Source organism: Thermobia domestica, chromosome 12, assembly GCF_964235325.1.
Source record: "Thermobia domestica chromosome 12, izTheDome1.hap1.1, whole genome shotgun sequence".
Classification (NCBI taxonomy): Eukaryota; Metazoa; Arthropoda; class Insecta; order Zygentoma; family Lepismatidae; genus Thermobia; species Thermobia domestica.
Window position 1 is genome coordinate 121164731 of NC_137465.1, and position 14443 is coordinate 121179173.

At 34.0% G+C, this 14443-nt stretch overlaps 1 protein-coding gene and 1 long non-coding RNA gene across 14 annotated transcripts in view; one reads left to right on the top strand and one right to left on the bottom strand.

Annotated features, from left to right (window-relative positions):
* Nucleotides 1-14443, bottom strand: part of para (sodium voltage-gated channel paralytic) — a 651733-nt gene that overhangs the window by 530774 nt on the left and 106516 nt on the right. The gene's annotated exons all lie outside the window — the stretch shown is intronic.
* LOC145666608 (uncharacterized) overlaps nucleotides 1-14443 on the top strand; it is a 62732-nt gene that overhangs the window by 20823 nt on the left and 27466 nt on the right. Inside the window, exon 3 of the long non-coding RNA XR_014127792.1 lies at nucleotides 10646-10833. This is a non-coding gene — a long non-coding RNA (uncharacterized LOC145666608). The remainder of the gene's footprint in view (nucleotides 1-10645; nucleotides 10834-14443) is intronic.

Genomic DNA, 14443 nt, shown 5'->3' on the forward strand with positions numbered 1-14443 from the left:
AACCTACCAACAAAAATAAGAAATAATAGACTAATGTACATAGCTGAAAACAATAGACATGCATACCGGCAATACTTCTCAGAATTACATAGATTTACGGACAAAATGTTGTGTCCTATATTTCACAACTCATTGTTTTCACTGAAGATATGAAGCCTTTTGTAGTTTTGCTTTCAATTGCGTAAATCCGAACTGATTGGCTTGTAAGAGATGGAACAGGAACTTCCCAGATGATATTTTCAAAGGGTACCCAACAAAAGTCTTCATTTCCTAGCCAGTAGAATATAGAAGACCCAGAGCGATTCATGAATTCCAGTCTGAAGTACAAAAATAATAATTACAAAAATATCAAAAGCACCCTTTTTTTATTTTTAACCATATCATATATGTTCTAAGATAATTCTATAAAAAAAAGTTTCAAAAGTTTTATAGTTGTAACTTACGAGCAATGACACAATTTTAACAAAACCTAAAACTGTATATTTCCGTACATGCAAAATACAAAAAGTAATAATCACTAAAATACGACATACACCCTTTTTATTTTTTAACCATACCATGTACGTGTTAAGATGAATGTACAAAAAGTGTCATAGCTGTAACTTTTGAGCAATGGCACAATTTTAAAAAAACGCTTTGTATGCCCATCTTCTGAAAGAGCAAAACTTAAGCTTTCATTTGACACTCGGATGAGCCCAATAACTTGAAAAATAAGGAAGTTATAATAATTTTAGTTCCACGATGCTGAGTGCTGGAAAGTGAAATTGGCGCCAAATTCACATTTCTCAGAAATTTCTCTTCGGCCCATTTTTCATCCAAAAAATCGAAGAAAAAATAATTTAGCATAATTTCATTGATATTTATGTATGGAAAAATTTTGAAGAAAATCTGAGACATTGAAGCACATTGGTCTAGGTGAGGTGAAATGAACATGGCAGGAAGAGAGCGTTACACAAATGTGAAATTTTAAAGTAAGATATTTTTTAACATGTATATGAACTGTCCAATTCAAAATTGATTATACTGAATCTAATTGCTTGATTTTGAAACTTTATACCTTCATGTAATCTCTTTCTTTCTCAAACCAAAGGACGTTTATGTTTGGGGAGAGGGTCTCTAATAATTTGTACAGGAAAGATACTGGCGACCATCATTTTTGAATTGGCGAGTGCGTCAGACTTTGAAATTTTTAGCCCTGCTTATAGTCCAGCTAGAAAATTATATTTCTAATTTTAATAGTTTAAGTCGATATTCGATATAAATTCATTACACAGACGTAAATACTTAAAACAAAATAAATATTTCTTCTTTACAAAACACTGTGCGTTATAAAATACGCAGGAAAATATAAAATAAGTAACACTTCCAGTTGTAAGGAGTGCAGAAACTTTAAAATATATCCAGTTGTAACGATCGTATGGTTACATGTTTCATATTAACAATCATAATGCTAGAACGTCCTCTTGTCTGTTAAAACATGCATTTTAGATGAAGAGTGATTCATTGAGAAAATAATAATTTATTATATACTCGTAGTACAAATTTTTTTTAGCTAGAATTAGTTTTAATGTAAACAGATCCATTAAAGAAATATAATTTCAAGACAACCAGAAGAAAAAGCGCAAAAAATTAACCATTCGTAACAAATTGAAAGAAGAAATCAATTGAAATCAATGAAAAATATTAGGAAGTTCAAGAATATGTACATTTTATTAAATGTACAAAACACATACGTATATTTCATATATGAGCTGGCAAACGCTAATAATATGTAAATGGATAGAAATTTTTGTCAATATGGTAAGTAGACAAAAGTGCAGTTGATTAAATACAAATCATAATGAGAAGTTGCATTCCTGTGTGTGCTGCAATATGTTTCATTTCCTTTTAATATTTATTTTAGCTTTTTTCTTTCATTTTCATACGACAGTTGTTTCTTGTATTATTGTGCGTATAGCTTGGTATATATTTAAAGTATCTGATATCAGCTTTCTATTATTGGAAATTGTGATTTACTAGACATAAAGATATGAATTATATGAAAAGGATTCTTACATCATTTACATGTACGAGTGAAATGGACTTACTGTACATGTAATGATTGAAATAATGTCATTTTGAATTTTTGATTAAAGGGGGTTTAATTATGATTTTTATTCTACTAATATATTGAGAAGTAATGAAAAATGAAAAGGCAACAAGGATATATTAGAAACAATAGGAAAGAAAATACTATTTCGTTATATATTGACAAAGTTTCAAATAAATCTATAAAAATCATTTACACTGTAAATAGTTAGCAATGAAACAAGGAAACATATCTGCCAGTCAAAGGTTTTATCTTAAAATTTGTTTATCGGGACTGAAGAAAACCTATGCGGAAACGTAAGTAAAGTGGTTGCTCGTTAGAATGGATTCTCGAACGCCACAATTGCAAGACAAGAGCGATAATCGTTCACCTACGTCTACGCAGAAATGTTGTAGTCCTAGCGTTCAGGGATTGTTTCTGAAGAAATTGTGCTCTGAGAGACATAGCAGAAGAAGCGGTATAATAAATTCTGCTGAAGACAGTAAAAAGGATCACACTTAGAAGTTTCAATTTCGTCCGGTAGATGTCAACTGCTAGAAAACGTTTGGTATCGTCTAATGGCGTGGTGTGTAACTTGTAACGCTCTACAACTAGACGTTTTTGTTTCAATAGTAGAATGTACGATATGAATAGTCACCGTTAAAAATCATCGTTACCCATGTAGATCTTAACGGATTGACTACATTAACTAACTTAGCTTAGACAATCGCGCCTATCTATTGCAAAAAAATTAAAAATTGCTTTTGCTCAAGAGTTATCGTGCGAGGTAACGTAAATACTACCATCATCATCTTATAAAACTCAGTACCTTGAGCCTAATAAAAACAGTGGAAAGGAAAATAACCACCACAACTGATCGGCAAATGATAGAAGACAATCCTTTAAAGAAATTCTTAACCGTGCCTAAGTTTGACAAGTAATTACATTATATTTTCACAAATATCTCACACACCATCCGTCATTAGAGATAATACAGAAATGATATTAATCTAGCTAGGGTAGATTCAACTAGGGCTTGCTTATAACAAAAAAAATTCAAAGACTGTTCTCCAAAATGATGATGAAAAGGACACATTAAATTCAGAAGAATTGTCTCTAAAAGCCATACCAAAATATTATGCTTTCTCTTCCCATCCATACATTTACATTCGTAACTCGATTTACTTAATGGTTAGATTCCATAAAGAATAAAGTTTGAAACGTACATTTTAAAAATAACTCAATAAATTATACATTAATATATAAATCGTGTTTTTAGAGAGGTCAAGTCCTCAAATAAATTTATTATTAAAGAGGATATAGTTTTTTCAAATTTTTAATTGAGGCTACATTTAAGTATCCAACACATCAACCCGCAAGTCTTCAACATATATACGCAATTTGGCATTACAATATGAATTAAAAAGATGTTCATCGTTAGCTAGCAGAAATGTAAAGCACACACACACACACACACACATATATATATATATATATATATATATATATATATATATAAAATATATCAAAATATTAGAATTGTTAAATTCTTTACGTTTCAGAAATTCATTTTGTGCTCTTTGATATTTATTGTATTAATTGAAAGGGAAAATCTAATTTTCCTTTAATGGAATTAATAAGAATACCTTTGAAGAAAAACTGAGAAAATAATTATTAGTGTAATTTTTATTGAAAAATTCACATGAGAAATGAGAAACGCAGGAAGAAAGAATGTAGAATCGTACATGAATTACACTAGTTAACAAATTTAAACTTTTTGTTTTTTACATGAGAAAAATCACCTGATCTTAAAGGACCTTTTTGCGCTGAATTCGAATATGCACTCGGTTTTTCTCCATCACGTACAGTTTTCCCGTAACAGAGGGATTTTCGGGAAATTCCCTCAAAAATTTCCCTTTTTCAGATATTTTATTCCCCTAGCTCCTGTCCCCTTACATATAGTAACATAGAAATTATACCTAAGTATACCTTGATTTATATTTAATAAACCCTAAAAGTTTCTTAAAAATCGCTTTGTTCTTTCTAGAGAAATAAATATATTTGTATGTATACTGTGTGCACTGTTTATTGCACCTGATAGTAATGCTTTCAGATCTCCTGAGTTGGGGTAAAAACGATTTGCTTTATTACTACAAACACAGACATAAAAATGAATATTTACAATAGTCAACAACACACTTGTATTGCTCTCTGTAAATTAGAAACGTGTATAAAAATAGAATGTACTTCCAACGTATATTTTTTTAAACGTACAGTATATGTATATCTTAATACATATATATACAATTCTCCAAGTTTTTTCGTTTTGTTCATGAAATGGTTATCAATATTTGTTATCAAATGTAACAGAATGCAAAAGAACTTCCACTTCCCGAGCCCTCTACCAACTGGGAAGAGATATGGCCAAAAGACTCTGATGATGATCATGACCTTGATGAACCATCGACATCAACATGTACATCCAAGGATCCAACGTTCATCCCTGACTGCGTTCGCGAGCCACATTTCATCCGGCAATGCGAACTTAATGACCTAGTCCGTGATTTGCACCTGACAAAACAAGAGGCGGAACTTCTGGGATCAAGGCTCCAGCAGTGGAACTTATTGGATGCAGAAACGAACATATCAGTGTACAGGAAAAGGCATGTTCAATTTTCAAGCTATTTCTCAATGCAAGATAATGTGTGCGTATGTACGGATATAAATGGGTTGATGGCGGAGCTAGGAATTCCTTACGTTCCAGAAGAATGGAGGTTATTTATCGACGCGTCAAAGGTCAGCCTTAAAGCTGTCCTTTTACATAATGGAAATAAAAAACCTTCTATACCACTTGCGCACTCAGTGAAGATTAAGGAATCCTATGACACCATGTCAACTTTGCTAAATCTTATAAATTACAAGGACCATTGTTGGCAAATATGTTGTGATCTCAAGGTAGTTGGTATTTTATTAGGACTGCAGTGCGGTTACACGAAGTACCAATGTTTTTTTATGTTTATGGGATAGCCGAGCTGATGACAAACATTATGAAGTGAAGGAATGGGAACCTAGAGTGAATTACGTACCTGGAGAATTCAACGTCAAATACGCTCCTTTGGTAGATCCTAATAAGATATTACTACAGCCACTTCATATCAAGTTAGGACTTATGAAAAACTTTGTCAAAGCCATGGACACATCTGGTGAAGGTTTCAAGTATTTGCGAGATAAGTTCCCTAACCTGAGTGATGCTAAGATTTCAGCGGGAGTGTTTATTGGTCCCCAAATTAGGAAATTAATGCTTGATGATAGCTTTGACAGCAAGTTAAACAGTGCTGAGCTAGCTGCCTGGACAGCATTTAAGTGTGATGTGCGCAACTTTCTGGGCAATAACAAAGCTGAGAGTTACACAGAAATCGTACAGGACATGATACAGAAATACAAAGAGTTGGGTTGTAGGATGTCTTTAAAAATCCACTTTTTGCACTCCAACCTCAGCTTCTTTCCTGCTAACCTAGGTGCTCTCAGCGACGAACAGGGGGAAAGATTCCACCAAGATATAATGGCAATGGAGAAAAGGTACCAGGGACGATGGGATCCTTCAATGATGGGGGACTATTGTTGGGGTCTTGTTAGAGAATGCAACATTTCTTACAAAAGAAGGAAGTAGTGTACGTTTTTGTAACCCAATGGAAGTTTCATATATTGTGATAGTTTTGATTGTCTTTTCATGACCTTTTGGTACATTTGTATTATTGTTTATTGTAAATTGTCACACTTGTAAATTATATTGTATTATATTTTATATATGTGTTTGTGGTAATAAAGCAAAACGTTTTACCTCAACTTAAGAGATCTGAAAGCATTACTATAAAGTGCAATAAACAGTACACACAGTATACATACAAACATTTATTTCTCTAGAAAGAATAAAGCGATTATTACGAAACTTGGAGGGTTTGTTAAATATGAATCAAGGTATACTTAGGTATAATTTCTATGTTAGTATATGCAAGGGGACAAGATCTTGGGGTGTAAAATAAACGAAAAGGTAAATTTTTGAGGGATTTTCCCGAAAATCCCTCTGTTACGGGAAAATCGTACATGATGGAGAAAAACCGAGTGCATATTCGAATTCAGCGCAAAAAGTTCCTTTAAGAACAGGTATTTCCTTTTATGTAACAAAACCTTTGTTAACTAGTGTTATTGGAAGGAGAAAATGTGTACGATGACCAATAATTGTTTTGTGAATACAAAAGAAAGCTAGTACTGGTTATGGAAACTATGAACTTGTAGCAGCAGTGGGTAACCTGCCAAAAGCGGAGATCGGGTATTTCAAGAATTGTATTGTGCGTCAAGTAGAGAGTGAACATTGGAAACATGATGGAGTGCACAGACGAGCTCTATTTATTATTATTATTATTATTATTATTATTATTATTATTATTATTATTATTATTATTATTATTATTATTATTTAAAGATGTCTGGTAGAGGGTATATCTTGAGTCTGCGGAATGTCGGACGGTCGTTTCAGAAAATCAGGTCGGATGCTACAGAGGAAGTGTTTGTTGTGTGTTAATGTTGAAACTTTAGGTGTGAGGAAAGTGCACATGTCTGTATCCCTGTTTCAGATGTTATCAAAATACAAGTCCACGCTGGGTCACTGTAATAGACGAGATGTCATTTCGGAACGTACGACGATAGCATCATATATCAGAGTAAATGCTACAACCAAGGTGTCAGTTACGACATCTACGACAGTTTGCTGGAAGTAGAACTATGACTACGCGTGTTTGCAATACTTCAGACTCGCCAAGTGCAACCTAAATTCAATTGTAACGCGAAGGAAGTAATTCTAGGAATAATTGTCGTAGAATTGGCTAGTGATGAGAACCGACCCTGATTCGGCAGTGCAAAGTGTCAGTTCCAGGTTTAGCTTCATTCCTAATTGGGCAAACCATCTACAGGGTGTAAGGTAGTGGTTCACAGAACCAATGCCAGAAACTATGAATATCAGACTAAATGGTAGCTGACCTATAGTGTTGTTACGCAAAATTCAGCATAAATCAAGAACATCATGCATTTTTTAAAATGTCACTGCATTTGTAGGGAGATGTGCTCTTCCAATAGGGATATGTGTTTCCATACACTATCCATTCCAGGAAACGTGCTTTCAAACGCTCGAACACAACATATTCCAGTGGCCCGTAAAATTGCAAAACCTTTTTCCTTTGAGTATGTGTTGTATTTAATTGGCCTACATCTGGCCCTGTCTGCTCTGCACACCAGTGGAAAAACGGCCAATTATACCAGCCAAAGGAAAAATGTATGTAATACCATTTCTTTGGGTGACATACAGCACCTCTACAACTATTAAAATGCGACAAAGAATAAATACTTCATTGTATCTAGTAAATGGTATACAATGTACTGTCATGGCTTTTCGCCACGCCCTGTAACTCTCACAGTAAGTGTAGAACGTACAATATATAGAACGTATATATAAAATTTCACTAATGTAAGAACATATTTTCTGTATGTTTATTTTGTAGTTTCTACTAGCGAATTATGCACATAATGAGTATAAACGTAATCTGTTCATATGGAACAAATAAAGTATCCCACCGAGTAAGGCCATGTGGCACACATTGGAATATGCTGACTCCTGAATTACCAGTAGGATCAAGTCTACTACAAGGACCCATATATTGAAAAGCTCATTCCTTAATTGCCCAAGTGATGGCACTAGTATACTGGCAAAATGGTCTATGATCAAAATAATGTTGTACTCCAGGAGTATTCTACAAGTTTTCTCGAACTCACTGAAATATGCCATAAGGATCCTATGGTGCAAAATGGAGCGTTTCAGACTCTTACTTGGGATGATACTTTTGAAAGAGGTCCCATGGAACATGTGAGATAAGAATAAGCGATTGAGTTAATAAAGTGTAAGAACTTTTAAAAGAGGTTCAGTGGCAGTGTGATAAGAATGAGTGATTGAACAAATGCAATGCACAATACTTACCTGCTTAATCATTTATTCTTATCACTCAAGTTTCATGGTGCCTCTTTTAAAAAAACACCCTGTAGAAGGAGGAAAAACGCTCCATTTTGTACTATAGGAATCTTATGCCACTTTTGACATGACCAACTCATTGTATCATCCTCGAAGCCATTCAGCACTCAGCACCTGTTTGGTTTAGATTACTTGCTTAGGTTGGGTTACCTATTCCAGAAGCTACCTTTCTATTCCGCTTCTACAGTTTAAGGGGACATCTAAACCACCGTAATGTATTCAATGCTCTCCCACCGGAAATGAAACCCGGGACACCTTGCACCAAAGAGCGCGTCCGCTAGCAACTATACCAGCGAAGAGGGTAAGAAAAAATATACAGAGATTAATACATATAACATTGTAGTGTTCCTTTAGAAGTTAGAGTAGAAATCTCTAATAAAATCTTTAATTTAACGCTCCATGCTTATTTAGCATCCTTCATGTTTACGGAGACTGATGATTAGTAAGTGTAAATGGTTATAAAACAATTGGTCAGGGGAATGTAGAAGAAAATGGGACCACAGTGAGAAAACCCACGGATGTGATACTGTCTACCATAAACTCACATATTCTGAGATGGAACAGAAAAACTTTCGACTTCAGGTGAGCGCATATCGCTGAGTCAACTTGTCTCTTATTTTGGGGAGGGGGGAGAAAGTTACTGCATCTATAGAAGTTTCTCCTTTGAGGTGTACATGAGAAATACAGTTAAGCATTTCATTTCTTTGACCTGACTTTTCGGCTTATTATCTATACTGCACATTCATTGAAGTGCATAATCACATATGACTCGTATTGACTAAGTTAGAAATCCAAGGGATACAGTGGTTCAGTAGTATAGCATTTGCTTGCGCCTTGGTTCTAATTCAAGATATGTGAATTTAAAATAAACTATATCTTGGATTTTCTAGAGTTTTCTTGCTTTTTTCGCTTTCTTAATTCTACCAATTTTTGTATCATATTTATTTCATTATTCCATTGTATTAGACTACTGGACACAACTCTAGAAATTCAACTCAAGTTCATCTCATTTTATATAGAAACGCAACGAATCAATTAGAAATACTGTCTCTAATTGTGTTCGTTATGACGGTAACGTAATGCATAAGAAAATAAAAAAATAAGAAAGAAAAAATTGTAAATGAGGAATTGTTATAAATTAGTCATTTTGTATGTGTTATTAAAAAATATCAATCTATAATAAGAGATGTGAGGACATAAAAGGCGTGTTTCTTGTCTTTTAAAAGAGAAGAGTGTTTGTACTTGAGGTGTATGTGCGGACGAGATACGGTAAGAGAGAGAGAGAGATAGCGTTGATTGTCTTTGCCTGTTTACCACGACTGCCCTTGCACTGATCGATAATGTGCAATGCGCCAACGCCGGGGACTCCGAGAGCAGGCCAAACCAACGTCTCTGCCTTTCTACAGTGGGACGGAACGGAAGGGGGACATTGCTACCAAGAAAACAAAACATACACACAGAGGAGAATAAGCATTTTTTTCTTATACTGACTGTGTTATTACTTAAAATATATTTAAACATTGCAAAATTTAGTATAATGGATGTGTTGAAAGTCTAAAACACACTAGATATCTCGGTTGTATATTCTTTTTTTTTTTTAAAAAAAAATAAATTACATTGTTCTTAAATCCGACTAATCAGAGAATATGTTATTAATCGATGGAGTAGCTAGTGCAGTATAATGGAAACATCTAGTGTCTGTGATATATATGTACCAATACAGTAACATGAAAAAGCTTTCGTAAGCTATTACGTGTATTTATCACTGAGATATCACTTATGTAGTTTGAGTGGTATAAAACAATAATAATAAGTTAATAACTTCTAAATTATACATCTAAAACTGTCTAATAAATTATACATGAGAAAAATAACAAAAATAGTTTGGAATGCACTGGATACCGTCTTAAGACATTCTCCTTTCCACTTTTGTGGCTTTGGTTTGTCTATATTTTAGATCGTATTAATACTTTGTGCTCTTCATTTACCGAACAGATCTACCAGAATTTTCAAACCGTCGCCTAATAATGATATCTATAAAGCGATATGATATATTCATCAGTTAAAACGTCCATAGAAAAATATGGAAATTGTTAAAAATGTTTCAATTTTCCATGAATATACTTGTATTTAACGTCCTTATGTTCAACAGTAAAGGTCTCCTATGGGCGTATGTAACAAGTGCGTGATGGATCCTATATTCATATTTTCAGAAATAAGTTCAATGAAAGAAACCATAATGGGAAAGCTTTTATCTATATACCAAGAAGGAATGCCTCACTGTGAGACACTGTTTTGTGTAGATACAGTGCTTTCTCCAAATATCACATCAGCTCAGAATTTTTGTATATTTTCACATTGTTTGCTCATTTTAACTCTTCCAAAACTCTAATGTGTTAATAGTCACTTATGTCTTGAACAGAATCTCAGGACGAAGATAGCCACATTCCATGAAACACTCACGATATCATTTGATGAAATTGCTATTTGCCTTGCAGAGCACCCAGGGATCTGAAATACCAGGGATCTGAAAGGAAGTGACACTCTTCGATGTCCGTATTGATGCAAATGATGTAAAAATGTGGGACTCGCACAAGCCCTAACTGGACTGTGGGACTTTATGCGACACAAAGAGCCGCAAAGAGCGAGTATATATCATAAAAGTGGAATCTTCCCTCATGACTTGGTAAGTACGTAACTCCCGTATGACTTGTAAGCACATTTAACGTATCCCAAATGTGGGCTACCTTTGGGACACGTCAAATGTGCTCACAAGTGGTGTAAAGGTAAGGTTGCACATTGCCATGATATCGAAATAAACAGGATTGATACGGTTAGCACTACCTCTAACCACTTTTACCTTCAGGTTTCCCCAGATACTTATTTAAAAGACAGAGTTCCTTCGTGGCTAGGCGGCTAGCGTAAACACCTTTGGTGTGGAAGACCAGGGTTCGATTCCCGGCGGAACTCATATGGTTCGGATTCCACATGTCTTGTCTCATATATCCCCACTGCTGAAAGAGACGTTAAACTCAAAATCAACTCACCTCATTTAAAAGGGTGGATGAATCCCTGATCCTTAATGAGACTAAGGAATAACGAGAATAAAGAGACAGTTCCCTCCGAGAATCTAACTAAAGCTGTCTGATTAATAGACTTTCCTAGTAAGTTGTCGTGGCATATATTTGGTATGTATACTTAGAAGATCCGCTGGATTTGGAAGTGTCGCATATTTCGAACCAAGAAGTGTATCAACATGAAATAACTCGCAAGTGCTCACGATAATTTAGAATAGAGGCATCTCTTCGAATAACACTGTATGGCACATTTTGAATTATTTGAATGGAATCAAGTACTGTACGAAACATGACTGAAATATATTGAAATTCTCGTTTCTTCATTGCACAAGTGATTGCATTATATTGTTCGCAAACTGGCCTCTGAGCGGAACAATGCTGTAGTCCAGAAATATATTACAAGTTATCTCAGTTCTTCTTGAATTCACTAAAATGTTTCAAACAGCGTTTCCCGGTGGAATGCTCCAATTTTAAAGTTTGCAGCATTAGGGCATCAATGTATCATGAACAGCAAGTGGTAAGTTGATTTCAAGATTGGAGACAATTCCAAAGAAGGAGCAGAACGTTTTGTATTGTGCTAAATTTAAATCGTATGTAACAGTGCGAAGGAAGTTCCTAAAAATTAACAGAAAAGAAGCTCATGATAATAGGAAAATGATGTAATGGATTACCGTTTAAAAAAAATCGTGCTTACAAATGCTGTGAACATTTCTAAATATACGAGAAACTCATAATTTAAATATAGACAGGCTACGAATGAGATATTATCTGGACAAATATGTGATGAAAGATGAGTTACTCGAAACTATTTTCTTGGTGCGCAAGTTCCCCAAGTTTGATGACATGCAATTTCTGATTGAAATTTTCATTTGATTATTATAGCCTTTCACCAAAATATATGAAGAAACCTCGCATTTCCAATACAAGAAGTTTGGAAAATTGAATGAAACATTGTGATAAATTTGCCCAGAGAACATTGATGATGGTACTGAATATCTTCCATACGGTCCCTATCATTTTTAAAATTTTAATTGATAACCTAAAGATACTTATAAATATAAAAAATAAGAAAGCACTACAGATAATACCAAAATAAATGTCTAATTTAAAATTGCCTTTGAAACTATAATTTTATATTATGCATTACCTAGTTTAGTTTCACACAGACTTCAAAAATTTTTATTTATAATAATTACTTCTTGAGAGCTATTTTGTTTTAAAAAATTCTGCGTTCTAGAGCTCTTTTATTATTTTCTGTTTTATGGCCGTCTTTTATTATCTTATAATACTTTAGTTCTTTTTCAAATTACACAATATATTTTTAAAATGTTTTATTTTATTTTTCCATTATTTTCTTGCCCCAATAGTTTAGACAGAAACCTAAAATAAAGGTGAGAACACCAACTTCCTATAAAATAGGCCATTCTACGTAACATATGTGAATAAATACTTTACTTTCAAAATCGGTCTATTGTTACTGAATTATGTGTAAACCTACACTCAAGTACAGTATTAATGCTATCAGCCGTTCAAAGGTTTCCTGGTCTAGCTCTGAAGACTGTCATCAAATGTTGGTGAAATGTATATGGAGCCACCGCGGAAACACATCCTTTCAAACATAAGAAGTGCATACTAAGATTATTTGTTTCACCTTTCCACTGTTTTGTTACCCTAGTAGTTTAGATAAGTGCCTAAACAAAAGATAGGGCACTGGCTTAATATAAAGTGAATCAGTCTACTAATTTATTCTCAAATTGATCTACGTGTTACGAAATTATATATTGACGTCGAAGTGACAACTTCTCCTTTTTTAAGTCAGATACAAATATCTAAATATGCTACATACTAGTATGCCAATCATTAGATCTTAATAACCTGAACACGATGATATAAGTGGGTAAATACTCAAAATTCAAAAATATATATATATATTAAAAAAATAACTTTTGTGGCGCGGATCGATTGAATACCTCAAAAACTTCGAAAAACCAAAGGAAGCGAAAAACTAAAAAAAAAGATGTATTAGATATGGAAAGATGGAGTATTCAACTGCATAACTAACTGTGGGAAACTTCGAGTCTTTGTCAAATTTAGATACACAACTCTTTTAAACTGAGTGAAATTTTAGTTATAACTTGGAGTTTTACGTTCTTGTCTTCTGGTTCAGTGGTAGAGTGTTCACATCTGGTACATGGGGGTCTCTGATTCGATCCTGGCTCTCAAGTGAACTTTGTGGTGGACAAACACCTTGTGCGTGGGTTCGGGGTTCTCCCATTTTCTGCATTTTACCATTTCTTCATTTCTCATCATCACCGTCTCCTTTAGCCTAGCCGGCATAAGCGTGGGACGTAAAACTCAAAAGATTTCATTTCATTTTTTGTCTTTTGACTTATCTTTTTCTGTGCACTCATGGCAGTTAAATACCTTGTTTACTTGTTTTATATCGTTTCGTGAAGCTGTTAGATATGGCAATATGACTAGCGGTAGTTGTGTGCTTAAAATTTGCCGCTCATTATCTTCGTTGGAAATATTCCACTTCAACACGAAACTCACTGTAACCAAGCGAAAAAAGGTGTGCTCCCGGTGCCATCTCATTTCAGATTACTTGGAGCTTATCAGATGGACTTAACTTTTTTTTTTTTTTTTTTACAAATGAATGAACGAATAGCTATACATGTATTTTAGTTCTCGCTCCATCATTCAACATAACTACATTATATATTTCCCATAAGGTTAGTCGAGAGTCCCCTATTCTTTCTGGTTAACGTATTCAAATTCATAATTTTAAATACTTATCATAATGCTGTGTCTATCTTAGATGCACAAATACATATATTTCTGGTAATGGCACTTACTCCTGAGCAAAGTCTTAGATATACAAAAGAATCGCACAGTATAGCAATATACATGCTTCAAATTTGACAAGAACTACTAATGATATCTCCTTTATAATTTCCATTACACTCAGAAAAATAAAAGTCGTAATCTACAAGATTCATAATTGTATACTAATGTAGAAAAGAGTAAAAGTAGCTCACTCATAACGCCTAGGCGATATTACTATTGCTAGAAACGTGAAATTTGGACAAAATACTTTCTTTGTCACAAAGCAACGACAAGGGTTTCTTTTAAAATCTGATTCTATGCAGTACTTTTTTCTTTTTTGCCAAGAACAGAGTATGTTAGGAACCGCTGAATTTAGGGAAATAAAGCTCTGCA